Source organism: Spermophilus citellus (assembly GCF_964194105.1).
Source record: "Spermophilus citellus genome assembly, chromosome: 1".
In the NCBI taxonomy this organism is placed as follows: Eukaryota; Metazoa; Chordata; class Mammalia; order Rodentia; family Sciuridae; genus Spermophilus; species Spermophilus citellus.
Genome location: NC_138182.1, coordinates 34,537,991 through 34,560,733, shown reverse-complemented (window position 1 = coordinate 34,560,733; position 22,743 = coordinate 34,537,991). Strand labels below are relative to the sequence as shown.

The 22,743-nt window shown below is 37.0% G+C and overlaps 1 long non-coding RNA gene across 1 annotated transcript in view; it reads right to left on the bottom strand.

Annotated features, from left to right (window-relative positions):
- Window positions 1–1,491: 1,491 nt before the first annotated feature.
- The window catches only part of LOC308652004, a 52,331-nt gene continuing 31,079 nt past the window's right edge, over window positions 1,492–22,743 (bottom strand). Inside the window, exon 4 of the long non-coding RNA XR_014022706.1 lies at window positions 1,492–1,654. This is a non-coding gene — a long non-coding RNA (uncharacterized lncRNA). The remainder of the gene's footprint in view (window positions 1,655–22,743) is intronic.

Below are 22,743 nucleotides of genomic sequence, written 5' to 3'. Positions count from 1 at the left end.
CTGAGGGATCATTGACTAAAAGATCATCCAGTCTGTTTATCTGGTGGTCATGGAAAAGCCAAAGCACCAGATCAGTTTTTTGGTTTTTTTAATATCAGTATTTGGTGGGATCTAGTCAGAAACAAACCTTCTTGGCTCAGAGTATACACAGAAGAGTATTCCAAAGTTATGATGACGAGGCTTTTAGACACAGGCATCATATACCCTAAAAAAAGAAACAAAGTGAAGAGGCCTGAAGAAAAACCCATCTTGACAGAGAACAATCCAGTGCCCCTACGGTTTCCCTGACATTATGCCACTGAAAGTGCCAATGTTTGCACTAACACCCTCACCCTTCTCAATGAAGGCTTTCTTGCCAGAGAGACCTCCTGGAGCTGCAGTGCTTTCCTCTGCCATTCCTCCTCAATCTCCAGAGCCAAAGTTGAAAACTCTCTGACCCTGCCAAATTCCAAGAAGCCAGCCAGTCATCCAGAATCCTGAATCACTCCAGATGCCTCTAGGAGAGGCATGAAGGCCTATTTATTCTGACCAAGAGTGCAGATCTGGAGAGGTCTCCAAGTCTTTGTGTACCAGCCATTCACTAAAACCAACCTCCTAAACTGGAAGAATCATACTTCTTCATTTACTAAAAAGCCATGATTGACTAACTCTAGTCTGTCATCCAAACTCATAAACCCATCTATTCGGAATGCTAGTAACTGTTCTTGACCCTCTTCGACACAGAAGAACACCACCGATCACCCAGGGAGCCCTAACATGCTCCAGTCTGATGCGGGGGATGCACATTGGTATGCCCCAAACCAGTTCCCTGAGGAAGATCCAGGATGGGATCCAAATGATGCTGAAGATTATCACCGACGACAGTGCTACCTAGAAACTCTCATTAATGATGTAAAAAGGAAAGCAAAGAAAATCATGAACATGAGCAAGACTACTGAGGTCCTTCAAAGCACAGAAAAAGCCCAAGCCAGTTCCATGAATGTCTGCAGGAGGCATTTTGTCTATACACCCCCTTTGATCCAGAAGCCACCCCCCAAACCAAAGAATCATCAATGCAGCCTTTGTGAGTCAAGTCCAGGGAGACATTTGCCAAAAGATCCCAAAGCCAAAGAGCTTTGCTGGAATGAATGCAAGCCAGCTAATTATTGGGGTTGCTATAGAGGTCTTTGTCAACTGAGATCCAGAGGTCCACCAGAAAAACAAAAGACCGAATAATGAAGAAAATGGATATGTTGGCAGCAGCCCTGTCTAAAAAATCAGACCCAAACAATCAGGGACAAAGAGGAGGATAGGAATGAGGAGACTCTTCAGACCATGGTCAGTTCAACAGACTGAGGTGACTAGGATACCATCAATGTGTCGACTGTTATGGAGAAGGTCATTGCAAAGATATTGGCCCTGAAAAGCTACTGTGGCCACAAAAGTAAGGGAACAAGACAGAAGGCGAAGATACTCACCCTTAAAGACATCTCTGGTGCTGGAAGATTTTATTAGCATGGTATCACTGAAAGAATGTTCAGAAGACTAGGACAGACTCTATTCCTCTAGGTCTACAAGAACCTAGGGTCAGAATGAGTAGAGGGCTTCCCAGTAGACTTTATGGTGGACTAGATGCTGAAACACTCTGTGGTCACCCAAGCCATCAGCTCCATATCTGGAAGACAAACAATGGTGGTAAGGCCATGGGAGCAGCTGCTAATCAACTGTTTCTGAATACCCATTTACTCAATATGGGAACTTGCCAGGTTACTCATGAATTCCTATTTCTCCTAGACTATCCTGTTTCTCCACTGGGGAGAGACCTCCTGTCAAAACTCTAAGCACAAATCACCTTCACTCACAATGGCAAGGCAACTCTCTCTCTTGGACAGTCACTACAACAGTCAGAAGGATGGTGGTTGTTTGTGCCACAGGAGCCAGCCAAACCAGTAGAGCTGCCTTTTCCAGATGTTCCAGGAGTTAGAACTAAAGGTGATTATCCAGGACTTACCCAATAGGCTCCTCCCATGGTAGTGGAGCTCCCGCCAAGGGCAATCCCTGTCAGATAGTGGCAGTACCCAGTTCTTCACCAAGAACAATTGGGCATTGAAAAGCAAGTTTGAGAGTTCCTAGGAACAGCATGGTTCTACTGAATCTGGATCCCCAAATTTGCTGTCATGGAAAATCCCTTCTATGAAGCCACAAAACAAGTAGAATGAGACACGCTACAATAGAGAAAATTGCAGCAAAAAGTCTTTGAAGATCTCAAACTGGTTTTCTCCCAAGCTCTGGTGCCAGGACTCCCAGATTTAAATAGGCCATTCTTCCTCTATGTGCACAAGAGAAATGGCACAGTGGCTGTGGTGCCTATTTAATTGGTGAATGGCTTCGACTAGTGGCATTTTTGTCTAAACAACTAGACTCTGTTGCCAAGGGATAGCCCCCTTGCCTGCAAGCCCTAGCGGCAACAGCATTATTGATGACTGAAGCAGACAGATAGACCCTAGGTCAAACCCTGATAGTAGCTTTTCAGGGTCAATTTCTTTCCAATGACCTTCTTGATGACAGTAGGCATATTGATTGTGTCTAAGGGTGACCCCTTAGATTCATCACAGCCAACTGAAACTGGTAGTACCAGTTCTTTATACAGTTTTAACTCTCGTGTAATATTAAGGACAATATTGACTGACCAATGCCTGCATCACCAGATAGTGGAGTATGTCATGTGACAACCCACACATCCAAATCAAGTCAGTAAAGACCTGAATTCCTGCTATGCTCCTTTTGCAAATCCAAGAGGATTAGACTATAATTGTATTGAAGTTATGGATGAAGTCTTCTCTAGCCATCCTGATCTAACCAATCAGCCACTTAGTAACCTTGATGTGGAGTACTTCACCAATGGCAGCAGCTTTGTCAGCCAAGGAGAAAGGCTAGTAGGTTTATACAGTGCTCACTCTCCATGCCATCCTCGAGGCCAAAAAGTTATCTAGTGGCACCTCTGCCAAAAGGCTGAACTTATAGCTCTCAGTTGAGCCCTACAACTGGCAGCTAGGGGCCAAACTTCTACGCAGACTCGAAGTATGCCTTTGCTACCCTGCACATCTATGGAGCTCTATATAAGGAAAAAGGACTCATAAATTCAGGAGGCAAAGATGTTCAATATGGCCAAGAAATACTTGAGTTATTAGAAGCTGAGAAAATAGCTGTAATACACTGCCAAGGACACCAAAAGAGAAACTTGATTACTATCCAAGGAAATCAAAAGGCAGACCAATAGGCATGGCTGCATCCAAATCCAGCAGTAAATTGGCCTCCTTGACACTAGATCTGGAGGCTGCTCTTACCAACAATATTAAAAGATATGCATCTGGTCTAGGAATGCACTGGAAACTATACACTGCCTATAGCCCTTAGAGTTCAGGCAAAGTGTAGTACATGACATGGAACACAGAAGATCACCACCAGCTAGGTAAATTATGCCAGGACACCCACCTAAAATAGACACAAGTTCTGCCCATTGTCCTAATTAGAATTAGATGCAGACCTTATAAACAAACCAGATTCTTTCTTTATGAAATTCTGTATGGAAGGCTTCTACCTTTAATCAAAAGTCTTAAAGGAGACTTGACAGAAATTGGCAATCTCCCCCTGAAACAACAGATACAAGACTTGGGGACAATTCTAATTAAGCTATATGAATGGGTCCAAGATCATCTCCTAATCAGTCTTTCTATTACAATTCACCCTTATCAGCTAGGGGATCTAGTATGGGTAAAAAAATGGAACACCCAACCATTAAAGCCCCTGTGGAGGGGTCCCTACACTGTTCTTTTATGTACGCCCAATGCTATCAAGGTGGCTAAGGTGACCTTAGATTCATCACATCCAACTGAAACTGGTAGCATCTACTGGAGCTGAAAAACAGATCCACAATAGCCTGAAAAACTCATCCTCCAACAGAAGCCTATCACAACTCATCAATGACTTGCAAGCCATCCTCTAGTCACTCTGTGGGGTGATTGGTCAACATATGGTTGAAGCTGTAATACACTGCCAAGGCCACCAAAAGGGAAACTTGATCACTGTCCAAGGAAATCAAAAGGCAGACCAATAGGCACAACAGACCAATAGGTCCAGGACCAAGGACAGAGACGTCAAAAGACTAATATATAATATAGAATTATTAGACCGTAAGCAATAACAAAGATTACAACCAACCAAACCACTTAGAGTTGGATTATGTGTTGTATTAGTCAGATTTTTTGATGATGTATCTGAAAGATCTGACCAGCAAAATTGTAGAGGAGGAATATTTTATTTGGCAGAGGATTCAGTCCATAGACAGCAGGCTCCATTCCTTAGGGCTCAAGGTGAGGCAGGACACCATAGTGGCACAGTGTGGTGGAGGGAAACAGTTCACATTGTGATCAGAAAGCAGAGATCACCACTTGCCAGACACACACACACACACACACACAAACACCAAAGCCATGCATCTGATGCCTTACCTTCTCAACCACATCCATTCTGTCTTCACTTACCATCCAACTAATCCCATCAAGGTGATCAATTCACTGATTGGCTTAAGGTTCTCATGACCTAATCATTTCTCCTCCACACTTTCTTGTATTGTCTCGTACATGAGATTTGGGGGAACACCTCATATCCAAGTCATAACATTCCATCACTAGCCTGAAGAGCCCATGACCATCTCACAAAAATGCAAAATACAGTTAGTACTAAGTCTAAGAGTCCCCATAGTCTCAACAGTTTAAGGATTGCCCAAAAGTTCAAGTCCAAAGTCTCCTGTGAGACTCAGCAAACTTGCATCATGAGTTCCTGTAAAATTAAAAGCAACTTACAAGTATCCAATATATAATGGTACAGAGTAAACATTTCCATTTACAAAACTAGGGGCATAGAAAGACGGGATAGGACAGAACAAGAACAAAATTCAGCTGGGCAAACAAGTCCTGTAGCCCCACGTCTGGCATCTGGGGCACATGGCATGGTGATATTCAGTCCACAGGGCTTGTGTAGCTCCACCTTTTGGCCTTGTTGGTTACATCCCAACTGGCCTTCCTGTTGGCCTGTCTCTGCTTCATTGCTGCAGCTTGCCTAGGATTATGTCCCACATGACTGGCATTTCTTAATCTCTGGGGTGTTCACCAAAGCTTGGCTTCCTCTTTACATCTCCATACTTTTCCTCTAGGGAATGCCCTCAGGGGCTCTCACCCTGCTGTACCCTTCCTGGCCTACCAGGCCTTCTTTTTAAATCTTGGTGGAAACTGCCATGACCTCCTAAATCCAGCATCCTGTATTCCTGCAGAACCAGCACCACATGGTTGAAGCCAAGGTCTGTCACTATCTCAAACAGTAGTAAGTCCTCCAATGACCCTGGATAAAGTAGCCTGTGAGTGTCTGAGTGGCTGAGCATATGGAAAAAAATTCCTAGGCCCCCTTGTGCAAGAAGGATTCCCCATTGGTCTCTTCTCAAGAGAATTTTCACTTTTACTCCCTTGAACCTGAGACATGTGTGATCTTGCCAGCTCCTGAGATGCCCTCAAGCCATCTTTCTTATTGTCTCTGGGCAAAGCCTTAAGCATTTCTTTAATGGCATTAATGTGTTTAACAACTACAACTTCCATTTCACTTCTGCCTTTCATGTCCAAGTTTTAAAAATCTTTCTGCTCTTCTTTCTGAATATCACTATAAACTTGACTAAACACCACCAGCAATAGCCATGCCACTTCCTGAATGCTATGCTGTCTAGAAATTTCTTCTGCCAGATGAAGAAGTCCATTGCTTTTAAAAATCATCCTCACAGAAAGTCTCAGGACATGGGCAAAATGCAGACAACTTCTCAGATCATAACATGAATGGCCTCTACTACAATTACTAATTGTCTCCTCCTTTTCTACTAAACCCTCTTGAGCCCTGTCTTCACTGTATATGGTCCTATTGGCATTCTGATCTTCTGGGCTCCCACCAAAATTGGCCATTAAGCTCCACTTACAACAATCTAAACATTGTAGTACTTCACCAAGCATTTCCAGCTTACATAGCTATATATCCCGAAATTCCTCCAACTAATTCCAAAAATCTCCCAAATATTCTGAACCAGGTTAGTTATAGCAACAACCCCACTTCTGTGTCAATTTCTGTATTAGTCAGGGTTCTATAGAGGAACATAATCAACAGGAAATATGATTATAAAAAGGGGATTTATTAGATTGGCTTACACAACCAGAAACTGGATAGTCCACAATGGCCTTCTGCAGGCTGGAGAGCTAGAGGAACCAGTAGTCCAAGATTTTGACACCTGAGAACAAGAGAGATAAGTGACACTTCCACAGTCTAAGACCAAAGGCCTCTGGAAACTCCCTGGAGAATCACTGACAGAATCTGCTTTTGAAGAGGGAAGGAAGGAGAGTTTGATATCTTCAGGCAATTGTAGCAGCCATCAAGAATCCCTTAAAGAAGAATGGAGCTTGCATCTGCTGCTGTTCTTCCAACTTTTATTCCATCCAAGCCACCTGCCTGTTGGATGGTGCTGCTCAAGCTTAGGGAGACTCTCCAATTCTCTATCCCACATGCCAATCACTCCTAGACACACTCTCACTGACACACCCAGAAACCTCTTAATCTTCAGCATTTCTTTGTATAATCAAGTCAACAATTCAAATGAACCATTATGCTTTTTCACAGAAGAGGGAGAAATATGTAAAAAGTTCAATCAGTGATATTGTTGTCTCAACATAGATGATAAAAGATAGGCAGTAGTGGACATTGCTGATGTCAGGAAGGTAGCCCATGTCCTGGTGCAGACCTGAAAGAATAGATAGTCTCTTTGTAGGATGGTTTTCATTTCTAGGTAGATTCAAAATCTCTATCAGTGTTGTCCTACTGCTTCTCAGCTATGTACAAGTATCAGCTCGTAGCCAACCAAGACTACAAGACTGATGCTGTCTAACCTGAACAATATTCAAACATCAAAGGGGGAAATATGGTAGAACAGAATGAGAAATTTAGCAGTTTAAGAGCTGACAGACTATGGTTTTGCACATTTACACAAAGCAGCTCTGCATGGTGACATTCAACCATGGAGGCTTGCAATGGCCTACATGTACCTGTAAAAGGTAACTGCAATAGTAGAAGCAGGAAACAAAGCCATGTGGACAGAACAATCCTCTTTAGGCTTGCTACAGTAAAAATCACCAAGCTGTATGAACTAAGAGGACCTAGGCTGTTGACAAGCCTGTATCCATATAAAGAATGTAGAATGCACCCCCCCATTAGAATTGCCCTAACTCCCTTGCCTTGGTGTACCCCAAACTTGCTTATGTATAAAAGTAAAAGCCCTGGTGCACTTGGGGCTCAGATTTTGGGAATAATCCCTCTAGGTCATGGTACCACTAATAAAGAGTTGCTTCCAGATCTTGGCATAATGACCCTCATTTTCTGCTTCAAGAGCACCGACAGAATCAGGCTGAAAGTGCATGGCTTCCATGTGTCACTTCCACTTTTTTGGTTGCAGTTACATTCCTTTCATAGGAGAGTCAAATAATTTGGATATAGGCATTAGAGCTGCACTAACTACATTGGAATTAAATTACCTCATCCCAGGTGTGTCAATTAGCTTTTCATCACAAACAATATGTAAGATAATTATGAAGAGAAAAGGTTTATTTTGACTCATGTTTTGGAGATCCCAGTCCATAATCAGTTGACCCTGTGGCTTTGGCCTTTGATGATACAGTGCGTCATGGTGGGACCATGTAGCAAAAACAAAACAAAACAAAACTGCCCACCTCATGTCCATGTAGCAAAAAAGAGTAAGAGGAGTGGGCTGTGGTCCCATCAGCACTTTTGAGAACACACCCTAATGATCTAAGGACCTCCAATAAGACCTCACCTCCCAAGGGTTCCATCACCTCCCCATAGCACATTACTAGGAACCAAGCCTTTAACACACAGGCCTCTGGGTACATTCAACATTCAAACTATAGCACTGGACATGAAAGAGAGGTGGAAGAGAGACTGAAGTTGAAAAGACAATACAAGAAAAAAGGCAAAGAAAGTGGGAATGTGGAGAGCTTTCACAACTGCTTGTTTCTGGCAAACAAGTCTCCACCAAAATTGATCACTGCTGAAACTTTGGCTAGTTTTATATTTTACCTCACCATTCAGTTGATTATGAGAGCTGAGCTTCTTATCTCCTGCCTCCATCGTCTACTATCCCTTCAGAACTAATCCTTCAAGGGCTGGTTTCTGTTAATGGTAAATGTCACTCACTCAGATCTCAAGAATTCACAGTCATCTCAGACTCTTTCCTTTTCCTCATGTCCAGGGATGGTTTCATGAGCATGAGATCTGTGAGTCCCACAGTCCCAATCCTGTAAAGCCCCTGCCACCCACCTTAGGCCTAATGCTCTGCCCTTACCATCTGGATGCTCTTTATTTGATGTTCGAACTTGTGTTTTGTAAGTGGAGTCTGATGGGACAAACAGCAGGCTCATGAACAGAGGTGACATGTCAGGCAGCAGGGTTGGGTCCAGCAGTAGGTGTGGGCACAGGGGGCAGTGCACAGAAGTTGCACTGGTGGGTAGGCAGCTTTATGACTGAGGGAGCTCTATGGGCCATGAGACACTAAGGAATTGGCAAAGTAATTCCTGTTTTCAGAATGGTAGTCATTGGTGATAGTACCACCAGAAGTGATTGTGACCCTGGTTGGATGCACCTTGGCCTGTGATGAGAGGCTAGCTTACCCTCAGTCCCTGATGCCTTTCTACTGTAGTATCAGCACAAATGTTAATACTTCCTCCAGAGTGCTGGACTGGATGGGAGCTGCCAGAAAACAGCAAGCAGAATTTCAGCAGTTACAAACTATTTGTGTACACCTTGACATTGCAATAAGGCATATCAAGGAGTTCTTAGACTACTTGAGTTTAGAATGAAGGTAAGGGAGGTGGGTGGGAATCAATCAGACATAACTATTCTATTCTTATATGTGAATACACAACCAGTGAAATTCCACATCATGTACAACCCACAAATGGGATCCTAATTTGATAAGTGATACTCCATGTATGTATAATATTTCAAAATACACTCTACTGTCATGTATATCTAAAAAGAATAAATAAATAAATAGAAAAAAGAATCTCTGGTTTTGAAAAGCATTGCAGTATTTCAAAACAAATATGCATAGACTTAGAAAAATAAAATTTAAAGCTCATCACATTTGATGGAAAAGAGCATATATTCAAGGAAGACAGTTTTAGGATTAACTTCTTGTACTTAAAAATACTGTAAGTAAAGATAATTTAAGTAATAAAGTGCATAAACAGGTGTTTTAAATTATGAGTCTGTTTTTATGATTTACACAGGTGATCTCCACAAGTTAAAAGAAATATCAGAAACATTGAAATGCCATTTGAAAATTTTACATTATAAAAGAAAGTTAAAAGTAAATTTATGAATTGCAAATTTACATTTAAAAACATTTATAGCAAACTGATTTGTAAGAATTAAACTTTTTAAGAAAAATTATTTTATGACTTCCTAAAACTACCCATCTCAAGTGTACATTTTGTAATGTTTTATTAAAAATTTATTCCAATGTTTTCAAAGCCTAGAAAATGCTCTGAGGAGTTCCAGTAACACTTGCACCAGCAAAAGAAATTCTTTTCCAAAGTAAAAATTATCAAAAAATTACTTGAGATGTTGTCTTTCCCAAGAGCATCTGTTGTCACTTTCAATTATTTGATGGAAAAGAAAGTATTTTCAAGAATAAATTACAATACCATAATAAATGATTGTGAAAATATAAGTCAGAAAAATCTTATGCCTGATTAATATAGCATATTATTTATCGTTATATAAATTAAATTACATAAATAAAATTATAACACCAAATATTTTCTCACATTTCTGAAAACTATGTTCTTAATCATTATCTATATTACACTTCTTAAATTTTATAAGTAATAAGATTTCACTTTTATTTATTTGTTTTGTCATGTTGGGGATTGAACACTGTCTGATACATGCTGGGCAAGTTCTTCACTGCTGAGCTACATCTGTAGCTCAAGTAATAAGACTTTAAAGGAACAGATTGGGAACAAGCTTGATAAGGGGTTTCTATACTTTCATTTTTTTTAAAGAGAGAGAGAGATAGAAAAAAGAGAGAGAGAATTTTTTAATATTTATTTTTCAGTTTTTGGTGGATACAACATCTTTATTTTATTTTTATGTGGTGCTGAGGTTTGAACCCAGCACCCCACGCATACCAGGCGAGCGTGTTACCGCTTAAGCCACATCCCCGGCCCAACTTTCATTTTTTTACTCATGCATTTACACTGGGCCTTTCAAATTTTGTAGCCAAACTTGCTTTGGCTCCAGGCATCTCAAGTTCCAGTCCTAGAACATCTACTTCCAAAGTCTCTATCCATCTCTTCCCCTTCCTTTTTCTTTCTTTCTACTGTATTTGTAATCACTTCTTCACATAGACGACTGTAATAGTGGAATAAGGAAGTAGTTCCCAACATAATACCTATATTAGTTATACTTTTTCTATATTATACCCCTTATTATCTTCTTTCCTATACCATAAATCGCACCAATTCCTTTATTCAGTGAAAAAATCAATATAGTTTGCCTAATTATCTACAATCCTGGTGATTTGACTTCATTTGACCTTGGAAATCATTTCTCTATTTCTCTTTATGACATCCATGGTCCAATCACCCACACCCATTGTTCTTCAAACTTGCCAGTATTTTTTCAATTCTAACTGCTAAACTCTGCATATTATATATGCTTCAAAGTCAAGGGAATGAATGCATTGATGAATAAATAACTAGAACCTTGCTTTAGCAAAAAATACTGTGAAGAGTCTTTCTCAATATGCTTAAATTATCTCCAAAAGAACTGAAAGAAATTAACCCAACTTTTAAATATAAGTTCACCAAGCATAGAACAAGCATTCTTTGTAGTAGGTAATTGCCACAAAAGGTAACATGATCATAGTTGAACAACTTTCACTGATTGGGTTCAGTTTTTTTTTTTTTAATTTCAAGCCGTGTGTCTTTTGTTTTGCAGTTCCCCAAAATAGAAAAGGCAAACTGCATTTGAATATGTCCACTAGAATGCTTAAACTGTAATCAGCTCTAATAGAACTTGCATTTATCGCTTCTATGTGGTAATTTTCAAAATCTCTATTGTCAATCTTGGTCATCCTGCTAGATTCTAGTCTATGGTTTCATCTGTTTTTCTCACTATTGTGAAATGTCTCAAACCTCTGAAAGAAATAAAGAAAAATTCCTAAGATAATTTAAAGAAAAGAGTTGATGTGCTCAAGGACTATTTATGGAGAAATGATGTCTGAGGTCTAAAGAGTGGGTAAGATTTTAAGACAGCAATATGAGAGAGAAAAACACAAGCTAGCAACTGAGATTTGTTATAGTCTGGTTCATGGCCAGTGGTCCAGTCTTTTTAGATGGCTAAGTGTGTATTAAAGGGGAGTCAATACCCAGACAAGCATATGAAATGAATAAATCATGGAAGAACCTATATGTCATGCTTAGGAGTCCATTATTTTTTCTGCCTTCCTGGTAAGACTTGGAAAAAATTGAGCACAGTGATGCCTTAATCAGAAAGTTTTTGCTTTGTTTTGATTTTTTTATAAAGAGATTTTCTGATGAAGGTATGGAGGGTGAATTGGAGGGAGGAGGGAGATAGAGTGCCCCTATATACTTACTGGTGATTTAATTTTCAAAGCTCTGTTATTACTTTGAAGTTCACCACTATTTTCTTACTAAAACACCACAGGAGGCATCATTTTGAAGAGATAACTTTAACAGAAGGCTTATAATTTTACAAGCAGATGCAGCATGTTACAAAATCAAAATGAATGACTGTGATTTGAACATGAAATTAGTGATAGGAAAATATTCAGACAATCCAGTGACTCCCTAAATATGGGCTTTCAAAAAAAAAAAAGACTTCTGGAGATTATTTGTCTAGATTCTTAGGACTTCTGTACTAAACTCTATCATAATCTATTCAAGATAGTTGTAATGACACTACATTCAGAATGGGAGAGTATCTAGAATACAAATGGCAGAAGCTATCCATCAGTGAAGGTGAATGGGCTCATAATGGGAAGAGAAAGCACGAGGACAGCTACACCCTTGTTTATATTTTACTCTCTTACTTCTGGCTAGAGGACAGATTAATCAGTCAGTGTTTGGTTTGGAAAAACTAAACTGCTTTGGTGTTCCAAGTAATAAGAGAGTCATTGCAGGTGGTTTCAAAGCCTCTCAAAGACCTAAAGTTATAACACACTTAGGAGGACCAACAGCAAGTCCCAGTTTTACAGCTAATTTTCAAGGAGTCGGGAAATTACTGTGCTGCCAGGTCAGGATTTGAAAGAAACACTGAGTGGTCACAGCTGCCTCTACCACTGAGTTACATGGTTAGTATGGGAGTATCTGGGAGGTTTTTTTTTTTTTTTTTTTTTTTTTTTTTTTAAACAAAACTTAAGATCTGATGGGGCTGCACCTGCGACTGTCTGCTACTTCTGAAAGAGACTGATGGGTTTTGGGTCCGTTCTGCTTTCATTTTATGCAACTTCTTACTAAAGGTTCTGCAAATATGTTTCCAGGCTTCAGTCCCTGCAATATTGGAGGGAATATAAAGGGGCATGAGGTTAATGCTAGTTTAAAAGCATGATCTATGTATAGCTACCCTCCAAAATCAGGCTAGTGAGGAATGATGATCTTTGACTGCAGGGTATCATATATAATAGTGTTTCAGAATTGTTTGTTGAACCAGGGCATGTTAGCTGACAGTCATGTTTATTTTATAGCAACACAGACAGAAGACAAAATAGGAAAGAGTTTCCCTGAAATGCCTTTTTAACACAAAGCATTTAGTAGCAAGCCAGAAGTTTTATTATCTAATATTCAATTTCACAAGCATTAAGAATTCTTCTCTCATTAAGATGTAAGCATGAACAAATGGGACCATATTAAGATGTCCTGTCTAGGTGAATATTTATTTCTTCAACTAATTTATAATGTGCATTTACTATCCCCAGACATAAAGGAAAATGGAAATAGAAACCATAATTTCAATGGCTATGCTATGTGAATATAGTATTATTGACCTAAACATTTTTTCTATTTTTTCAACATTTAATTCTCATTTATCCTTTATCATAAATACAATTCTATACATAAATATCTTTCTGATGATTACTTAATGCCTTGATTGATTTTTTTTATTGAAAGGGACTAAAATTCTTTCATAAAAGAGATATTTCATGTGTAACAGGACCTAGTATAATTTTTTCATGAAAGCTAAGAGATACCTTCATGAAAGATGGAAACATTGTTCCAAGCACTGTGCTAGAAATGTGGTAGTGAATAAATGGCACATACCCCTTTTCTCCCCAGAGCTGTCAGGTTGGCCTTTGAATTGTCATTTTTTTTCCTACTTGTGCTTATTTAATGCATCTGTGGCCTGGTCTTTTCTGACTTCTTTGGGGCTTCACTCCAATTATATACTCCCCACCACTTGGTTTCCTTTGCATTTCCTTACAATTTGTCTCTGATACATCCTATGAGCAAGATCAAAAATTTCCATTGTGAAATAGCAATCCCTTCCCAGACATTATAACCGCTTATAAACCCTCTTCCATTCTCTCTTTCTCAGCTAAGCCTAAATTCTTCTGCTGACAGTTCCTACTCACTCATTTCCCACTCACTATCGAATCTGTAGCAATCAACTTTAAATAGATAATATTCCAGTGGAACTACACTGGTAAAGATAGCACATAACTTCAATAATCTCAGATCTCAAAGAACAGTTTTTAATCACTGTCTTTCTGGATCTCTCTGATATATTTGGCTGGGTATATTAAAACACTCTCTTCTTTTGAATGACAACAATATTTTATGGTTTTTCCTGCTTAGGCTCTGATTATTCCTTGTCATTCTCTTTTTGTGACTCTTGTTTTATTTCCTTCTCCTTAAAACTGCCTTTCTCAGCTTTATCCGGGTCACTGTCACCTAATATGATTGAGATAAACTTCAAGGTATTAATATATATCGTAAAATTTTAATGTACAATTTTGCATACCTGTGCATGATTTCTAGGGAGAAGTTTGATAGCTTTCATTATAGTCTCAAAGTGGCTTATCAAAAGCTTTTGAAAATCTGTGGAATGTTAGACTACATATTATCAATCAGTTCTTACAATTTTTTGGAGATCTTCAAAATCCGGCCAAATTCTACTATGAACTTTAGGCTTATTTGATACTGTTCATTTTGCCAGTAATGTGTTCCTTACTCTTGTAATTTTCTAGGAACTCATATCCCCACACCCTTTAATCTTTTAATTCCTGCTTATTTTCCATGGCCCAAATATCCTCTCTAAAAAATCTTTTTTTTCCTGTTTTTCAATACTCATATTAATCTAAATATATCTTTACTGTTAGCACACCATGAAGTCAACATGAAACAATGAGTTCCTGAACTTCCTAATGCTGAACATAAAAACTATCCCTAGGCCTGCATGGTGACAAGAATGCTAAGATGGACACATTCTTTGGCTAAGCACAGCCTAGCTAAATGTACACATATTACCTGACTTTTGTTTCTATAAGTCATAATTACTTTTGTGGGATGTGGAGAAGCAAAATAGCTGTTTCTCTCTAGTTTGATTAAACTGCAAGTAATTAATTTTTCTTTTCCCCACTATTTGCCTATTTCTTATGGGAATGGGTGACTGGGACCAGCCAGGCAGGAGCCAGGAAGTTTCCCTGGCCTGGTTGCTGGTAAAAAGTGGAGACCCCTTTTCTTCTTTTGGTAGTGGGGATTGACTCCAAGTGTGCTTAACCTTTGAGCCACATTTCCAGCCCTTTTATTTTTTATTTTGGGACAGGGTCTCACTAGGTTGCTTAGGGCCTCGCTAAATTGCTGAGGCTGGCTTTGAACTTTTAATCCTTTTATCTCAGTCCCCCAAATTGCTGGGATTAAAGGTGTGAGCCATTATGCCCAGCAAGATGGAGATTCTTGCTAGACTATAATGCTGCCCATGGACAGCCCATCCTACAGCAGAAGAACTGGTAAGGAATGTCCTACAACTGCAAAGATTCATTTTGTTTCAGAATTCTCCTTCATTTCCTTTTAACCAGAGCTGACTAACCTTTGTTGCTTTTGAATGGAAAAATGAATTTTTAGAAATCTGTTGCCCTCAGTCTTGCCATCAGTGCATGCTGACCCTTGTTCTTCCTTTCCTGTCATCTTGGGTTATGTAGCCAATTCGGGGTTTTTCTGAAGCCAATTTGGAGTTTTTTTCTTAAACTGTCATTTGATAGAAAATATAGCCTTGTCTTTGAGAGAGGTTATTTGTTTGATGGTGCCAATTTGGTGGTTAGAGACACTAAAAGATATAGAGAACTAGGGGTTTGTTTGAGACATCTTTGTTGTGAAAATGCAAAGTGCTAGTTCTATCTCACAGCTCCTTAAAGAAGTTTTGATTACTGCCTGGCGTGGGCGAGCTCACATACACACACACACACACACACACACACACACACACACATATGAATGAAAGTGAATAAGATACAATAGGTAGTAAAATGGTCAGGGGTTCAGGATAATGGGCTCCAATTAAAGTGTTTGTTTTTGTTTTTTTCAAATGTAAAGACCATTTCACAAAAATGATCTGTAGAAATATTCCAAATATTCCAGCCAAGCTTTTAACCTGGTAACTATATTAACACCTGGATTATCACACCTAAATGGTAACTTGCTATAATGTCCCCTCTCGCCTTATGGGAGATCTATCTGTTCTCAGTTAAATAAATCCTACTCCTTCTGCTCTTGCCTTTTGCTGTTGTCCATGGATTTCATTCTTTGGATTTGTGAGACAAAATGGAAAAGAAACTGTCGGTGAGCTGCTAGGATCCTTCATTAAGAGCTGCAACATGCTATTTGACAGTAGTGGGAGGAGAATTCCGTTTTGTCAGCTATGACCCTAGGAGCTGCTGCCTGCAGTGATTAGCTGCTAACACTAAAACTGGCTTTCTGGGTTACAGAGGCCTGCAGCTTACTCAGACCCCACCTGCCTGCAGAAGCGGCGAATTGAGTTTTACCTCCAACTCTGGTTTCAAAAGTGCACTCTGATTTAATAAAATTGCTTTATATGTTTGTTAACTTGACAGTTGGCTTAACAGGGTAAACTCTGATGTCTGTAGAACCAGATTTATATACACAAGATATAAAATTTCTTTTCAGAAATATGTTCAGTATATACCCTGTTTTGTGGTTGAAAAGAACTCTGGGCAGCTTGTCTGAGAAGGTGCCCATAAGAACATGTCCATCTCCACACCCTGAGCTGTTCCCTTAACCATTGGTATTTGGGGATTTCTGAATCTCTGACCCACTGTTCATACAGTGGGAAGAGATTCTTAAAAGCAGCACAGTTTTTAAAGAAATATATTTTTTAGTTGTAGATGGACACGATACTTTATTTTGTTTGTTTATTTTTATGTGGTGCTGGGGATAGAACCCAGTACCTCACACATCCTAGGAAAGCACTATAGCACTGAGCCACAATGCGGCCCACATTTTTGTTTTTAATCCAAAACATTTTCAAACATGACTCTTGCTTCAGTCATCAGAGGATCCTCTAATAATAAAAAAAAAAAGATAAAATTTATCCATAATCACTTTGTTTTGAGCTCGTGAATTTTTATGGCGAATCCTCTTTCTGATTCTTCACATTAAAGTTGCATATTTTTCTTTTGTCCAATTAAAAGCTTTTGGTTTTCTTTATCAATCTGAGCTTTTATTCTCTGATGAGAATAACTGGTTATTCAGTTTGCTGGTCTAAATCTTTGGGATGTAAATTTTCTGGTTGGTCTTAACTGTGAATTTTACCTTTAGAAATCCACATTTAAGATTTAAGGACTACTGAAGGCTATATTAGATCAAAAATCTGACATTTAAATTAGTAAATAGTAAATTAAATCTTGAAATTTTTGTGTGTGCCTATATGCTTATATTTATATATTATTTTCTTACATGGTAACAAATTGGCTTATAGATAAACACATAATGTAAAAGCTCCTAAGTTAGCCCATATATTTTTTGATTCATGTGACTTCAGTAAATCTATGACAAATAAGTTAATTTAAACATGTTGATAATAAGGACATCTTTAAAATTTGATAACACATTTTTTTTTCCTGGCCTGATAAGCAACTGAAATATTGAGAAATAAGCCAACCCTAAAAAACCAAAAGCCAAATGTTTTCTCTAATATGTGGATGCTAATTCACAATGGGGGTGGGGGCTAGGGAAGAATAGAGTTACTTTAGGTAGAGGGGAGTGAAGGGAGGGGAGGGAGTATGGGGGTAGAAAGGATAGTAGAATAAATCAGACAGTATTACTCTATGTACATATATAACTATATGACCAGTGTGATTCTACATCATGTACAACCAGAAGAATGAGAAATTATACTCCATTATATCTGATGTATCAAAATGCATTCTGTCCTGTATAGCTAATTAAAACACATAAAATTGGGGCTGGGGATGTGGCTCAAGCGGCAGCGCGCTCGCCTGGCATGTGCAGGGCGCTGGGTTCCATCCTCAGCACCACATAAAAATAAAATAAGATGTTGTGTCCACCGAAAACTAAAAAGAAATAAATAAAAAAAAACATAAAAAAAACATAAAATTGCTTTTTAGAAGTAATATTCAATGTTTATTATGTATAGCAACTTTTTAGGATTTTGCAAAAAATAACTTAGAAGTGTTATTTTTAGTTAACAATCTTTAGATTACTTTGATTTCCAGAGGTAAATATGTAAGTATTAAATCAGGACAGAAATTTATGAGTGTTCAATCAGTTTTTAGGAAAACCTTCTGTATTTTGCTACAAAAGTCCCTTAATAAAGGCTTTTCCAAATAGATCGATCATTACCAAATGTTTATTTTATCACAGCATCAACAGTCTATGATAAAAAACTGAAACTGCTTACCTGCTTCTTTATAATAGATACACTATTGTTATTTTCCTGTCAATTCTTTGCTTAGATTGGATTCTTGAATATTTTTAAATAATTTCATTTTTATAGAAGAACTTTTGTTCAGAGACAGAAATCATAGATTTTTCACATCTCAAATATGTCTTGTAAATAAATATGTAATTCTTATACACATATGTGACATTCATGGATGGCCAAAATATTAATTGTTCAATAGATTTGGAAATTCATAAGTGAGCCTATGCACCAGTCTAGCTAATGTCTAGACTGAGTTAGGACTAAGTTCTAAAAGGTTTATAATCACCATTTACAACATATTGACCAAATTCCTCAACTCAAGGAATTATTTTTATTTGACATTTCTTTCTTTGTTCCATGTCTAAGATAAACCAAAGGAAATAACAGATGATTACAAAATGCTAATAGCCTATGGTTTCTGGTTAATGATTTCTGGAATGGTATCTTACAATGATGAGCTAAAAATAGTGGGGTTTTTGTTATTGTTGTAAGTTGACCATAAATTCCAGAAATACTTTCAGAAATTAACTACTAGTCTATCTATATCTTTATTCAATAAATTAAATGTTGCATACATTTCCAGAATTTTGTTGTTATATTCTTCATGTCTGATACAAGAGAAATTTGGTATTTGACAAACTTTTAGACATTAGCTTTTAAAATTAATTTGCCTCTTTTTAAGTTTATCTTCATAAACTTGCTAAAAGGGTTCATACTGATATACAGGTGCGAAATTTGTGATTGTTGAAAGTAAAATTGATGTTAATTAACCTTCAGAAGAAACAGATTAAACCTCTGTTTACAATTGTATGTAAACTAACCTCAGTCCTTTGCTAACCTAGAGTGAAAAATGAGTTTATATGGTGTTATCAAATGCAAGGTCCTTTGCTGCTTTCTTATAATGTCCGACAAAACTGCTAAATGGATCTTGTGTTACATCTGATGTCAAAAGTCTAGTTTGCTTGGATTAAATGTTGTAGCAATGTTTTTAACTAAAAAAACAATAACAAAGGATTATTTCTTTTGGCAGTAAATGTAGATTTTTTTTTTTTTTGTACTAGGAATTGAACTCAGGGGCACTCCACCACTAAGCCACATCCCCAGCCCTACCTATTTTGTATTTTTTAGAGACAAGGTCTCACTGAGTTGCTTATCATCTCAATATGTTTTGAGTATGTCATCAGATATGTTTTATTATTCAGGATTTGTATCATTTTAAATGCCTTTTATTTTCTCCAGTTTTAATGACCTAAAAACATAGGATAATAATGAGTTTTGGTGTTTTGATTAGTGATCAAATTCTAGAGGAACTTAAAAGTAATTTAAAACTGTATTTATAGGTAAGACCCAGCAGTTGATTTTATATTTTATTGAGATAATTTTCTGTTTTCTGCTAATTTTTCTTGGCTTTTGATTGCTTAAATAAATAACTCTGACAAGAGTTAGGGTTTATTCAAATCTTTATTTGTTCTAAAGATTTTCTTGGTTCATAACTCTAGTGAATTACTTTTTTTATGATGATGTGATGTCTTATTTATAGAAATACTCTATAAAATTTAGAAATCTTACAATACATATATAAAAATTTAAAAATTTTTAGAAATAAAAAAATTTATTTCTAAATTTCTAAAATTTTAGAAATCTTACAATACATATATAATGCTATAAATCATGATTGTTGTCTTAAAATGTTGCAGAAACAACAATTATTTTATTAAGTTGCTAACTTCTCTATGCAATAATATTATCTTATATGTTATTTATACTAATTTGAGATGGTGCAAGTCATAACTCCATAGTTAGTAGAAGGCAAGCCTGCTTTATTCATCCTCCATCTCAACAAAAATGTAAGAATAGGGATATTGGTATAGGAGATTTTATATATAAAAAATTCTCAGTTGTATCCTTTCCATTATAATTTAGTTTTTACAAAACAATTACACACATATTATATATATATGGATGTATATAATTAGGAATATATATGTTTTATATACATATAAAACATATATATATATATATATATATATATTCTTAATTGGTAAGGTCATTTTAATTCTTATAACCTTTATTCAAATTTTACAGTAGTGTGAAATATACCAAAACTCTAAAGATGTGATGCTAATTTTTCTATCCAGAAGGTAGTTAATCTTGATTACACAGAAAGGATGCTAACAATAGGCACTCTTTAATGCAAATCTGACAGGACTACTTGGATAGGCAAGTTGATTTTCTTGGATTAGATAAAAATTATAGAACTAAAGAGATTATGTTTATTAGTTTAATTTTACTATATAGACTGGATTTGTTTTGCTCTTATTAAATGTTTTGTATTTTTCTTGCCTGTCAAATTTCTTAGCAGTGGACTTATAGGTAAACTCAACCAAGAGCAAATCTTTTTGAAGCCTTCTGTTGCTTAAAATTGGTTAAAGGGGGATCTTCTGATGCCATCTCATAAACTGTCACTTTCCCTCCAAGGTGGGACAGTCAGATCAAGGAATCAAATACTTGGCAAATAATAATGCCTTCAGAGGCAATCATTCAGAGATGGGGAAGATCACAAAAGAGTCTACCCAACAAGATAAACAACTGGGAAGTTATCGAAAGTTCTTATCCAAACCAACAATGAAATTCCTCCCTGGGGTGGAACTATTAAATATTTCAAACTTTGCTTCCTGCAGAAACAAGATCTGGCTTCCTTATATTTCAGTGTTCCTAGATGGGATTTACAGAATGATCCAACAATAAGCTGCCAGCCAGATGACAAGGAACCAAGAAATAAAGACATATTCTCTGGTTAAGCACAGCCTAGCTAAATGTATATATGCCTATCACTTGGCTTTTGTTTCCATAAATTGTAACTCCTTCTGTAGGACCCCTTCTGTAGGAAAAATAATCCAGCTGCTTCTCTCCAGTGTGATCAAACTGCATAAAATTCACGTTTTCTTTTTCTGTCACTTGCCTGTTTCTTATGTGGGCAGGCAATTGAATCCAGCCATGTAGGAGCCAGCCAGGAGCCAGACAGATTAGAACAGGCAGGCTCCTCAGGCTTGACTGTAGTTAACATTATTAAAACTACAAAGTGATGAGGACACTTAAATGACAATTTTGATAAATATCTGGACACTGAGTATGGAACACATTGAGAGTGATTATTCCTGTTGAAATTATCCTGGCTCTTTCTCAAAGAAGCTACCCTGATCCTCATGGTAAGGATCCAAGCATTAGTACCCTAATGTTTCTGGCAGAAGGAAAAGTCACTGTTTCAAAATGCACGCTAAGCATTTTCTATAACAAAGGCCTATTCTTCAAAGGAAAAGTCTTGACCAGATCCTTATCCAACCTGAAAGAGGGACAACTGTCTAACTCTAGTAACTTCTAGCCTTCCAGATATAAAGACACAGCTGTAATAAAAGTAAAGGGATTGAAAACTATACCATATTAACACTAATCAAAAGAAACCTGGGAAATTATATTAATTCAGACAAAGCAGACTTCAGATCAAGGCAAATTATCAGTGATAAAGAAGGGCATTACACAATGATGAAAACATCAATTCTTGATGAAGATACAAAAATCTATTAAATGTGTGCTTCTAATAACAAAACATCAAAATACACAAGTCAAAATGGATAGAATTGTAAGAAATAGATTAACCTCCTATTACAACTGAGAATTTTAGTATGCCTCTTTAAATATATTCAACAGTCTGACAATTACTTAAAAATGTAATTGAAATGAACAATGCCGTCAATTAACCAGTTCTAACATTTATAGAATATTTCACCCAATAATAGTAGAAAATGTTATTTCAATTTGACATGGAGTATTCACCAAGATAGACCATATTGTTGACCATAAAAGACAATTTAACAAAAATAAAAGCCTAAAGGTACATCCTTAGAACACAATAAAATTAAACTAGAAAACAGTAACAAAAATATGCCAAGAAAATTCTCTAAATATGGAAGATTCAACAATACAGTTCTAAATAATACAATCATTAATGTAGAAGTCTTAGGAGAAATTAAAAAAATATTTTGAATCAAATGTTATGAGATGCAGTGAAATCAGGGTTAAGTGGGAAATTTTCTCCTTAAAAACATGTATTAGAAAGAATATCTAAAATCCATAATGTAAATTTCCAGCTAGGAAACTCGAGAAAGGATAACAAATCAATTCAAATGCAAGAGGGAAAAGATAATAAAAACTGGGGCAGAAATCAGTGAAGCTTTAAACAGAATATCGATACAAATCAACAAAATAAAAAGGTGGTTCTTTGAAAACATGAATAAAACTAATGAAGCATTAGCCAAGTTTACTGAAAAAGAAGAAAGGATTCACAAATTATTGACATCAAAATAAGAGAGGAAGAATCAATAATTCCTTAGCAATTAAAAGGATAATAAAGGAATATAGTGAATAACTTCATTATAACAAATTTGGTAATTTACTTGAAATGAAACAATTCTTTGAAAACAAACCACCCAAACTCGGGTGAACTAGATACTGTGAATGGGCTTATATATATTAAAGAAAGAGGTCAATAATTAAAAATCTTACAGAAAGCAAAACAGAATTGCAGATGGCTTCACTGGTGAATTCTCCCAATAATTTAAAGAAAAATAACAGTAATTCTCTAGAATCTCTCCTAGAAAATGAGTGCTTTTGAAGTCA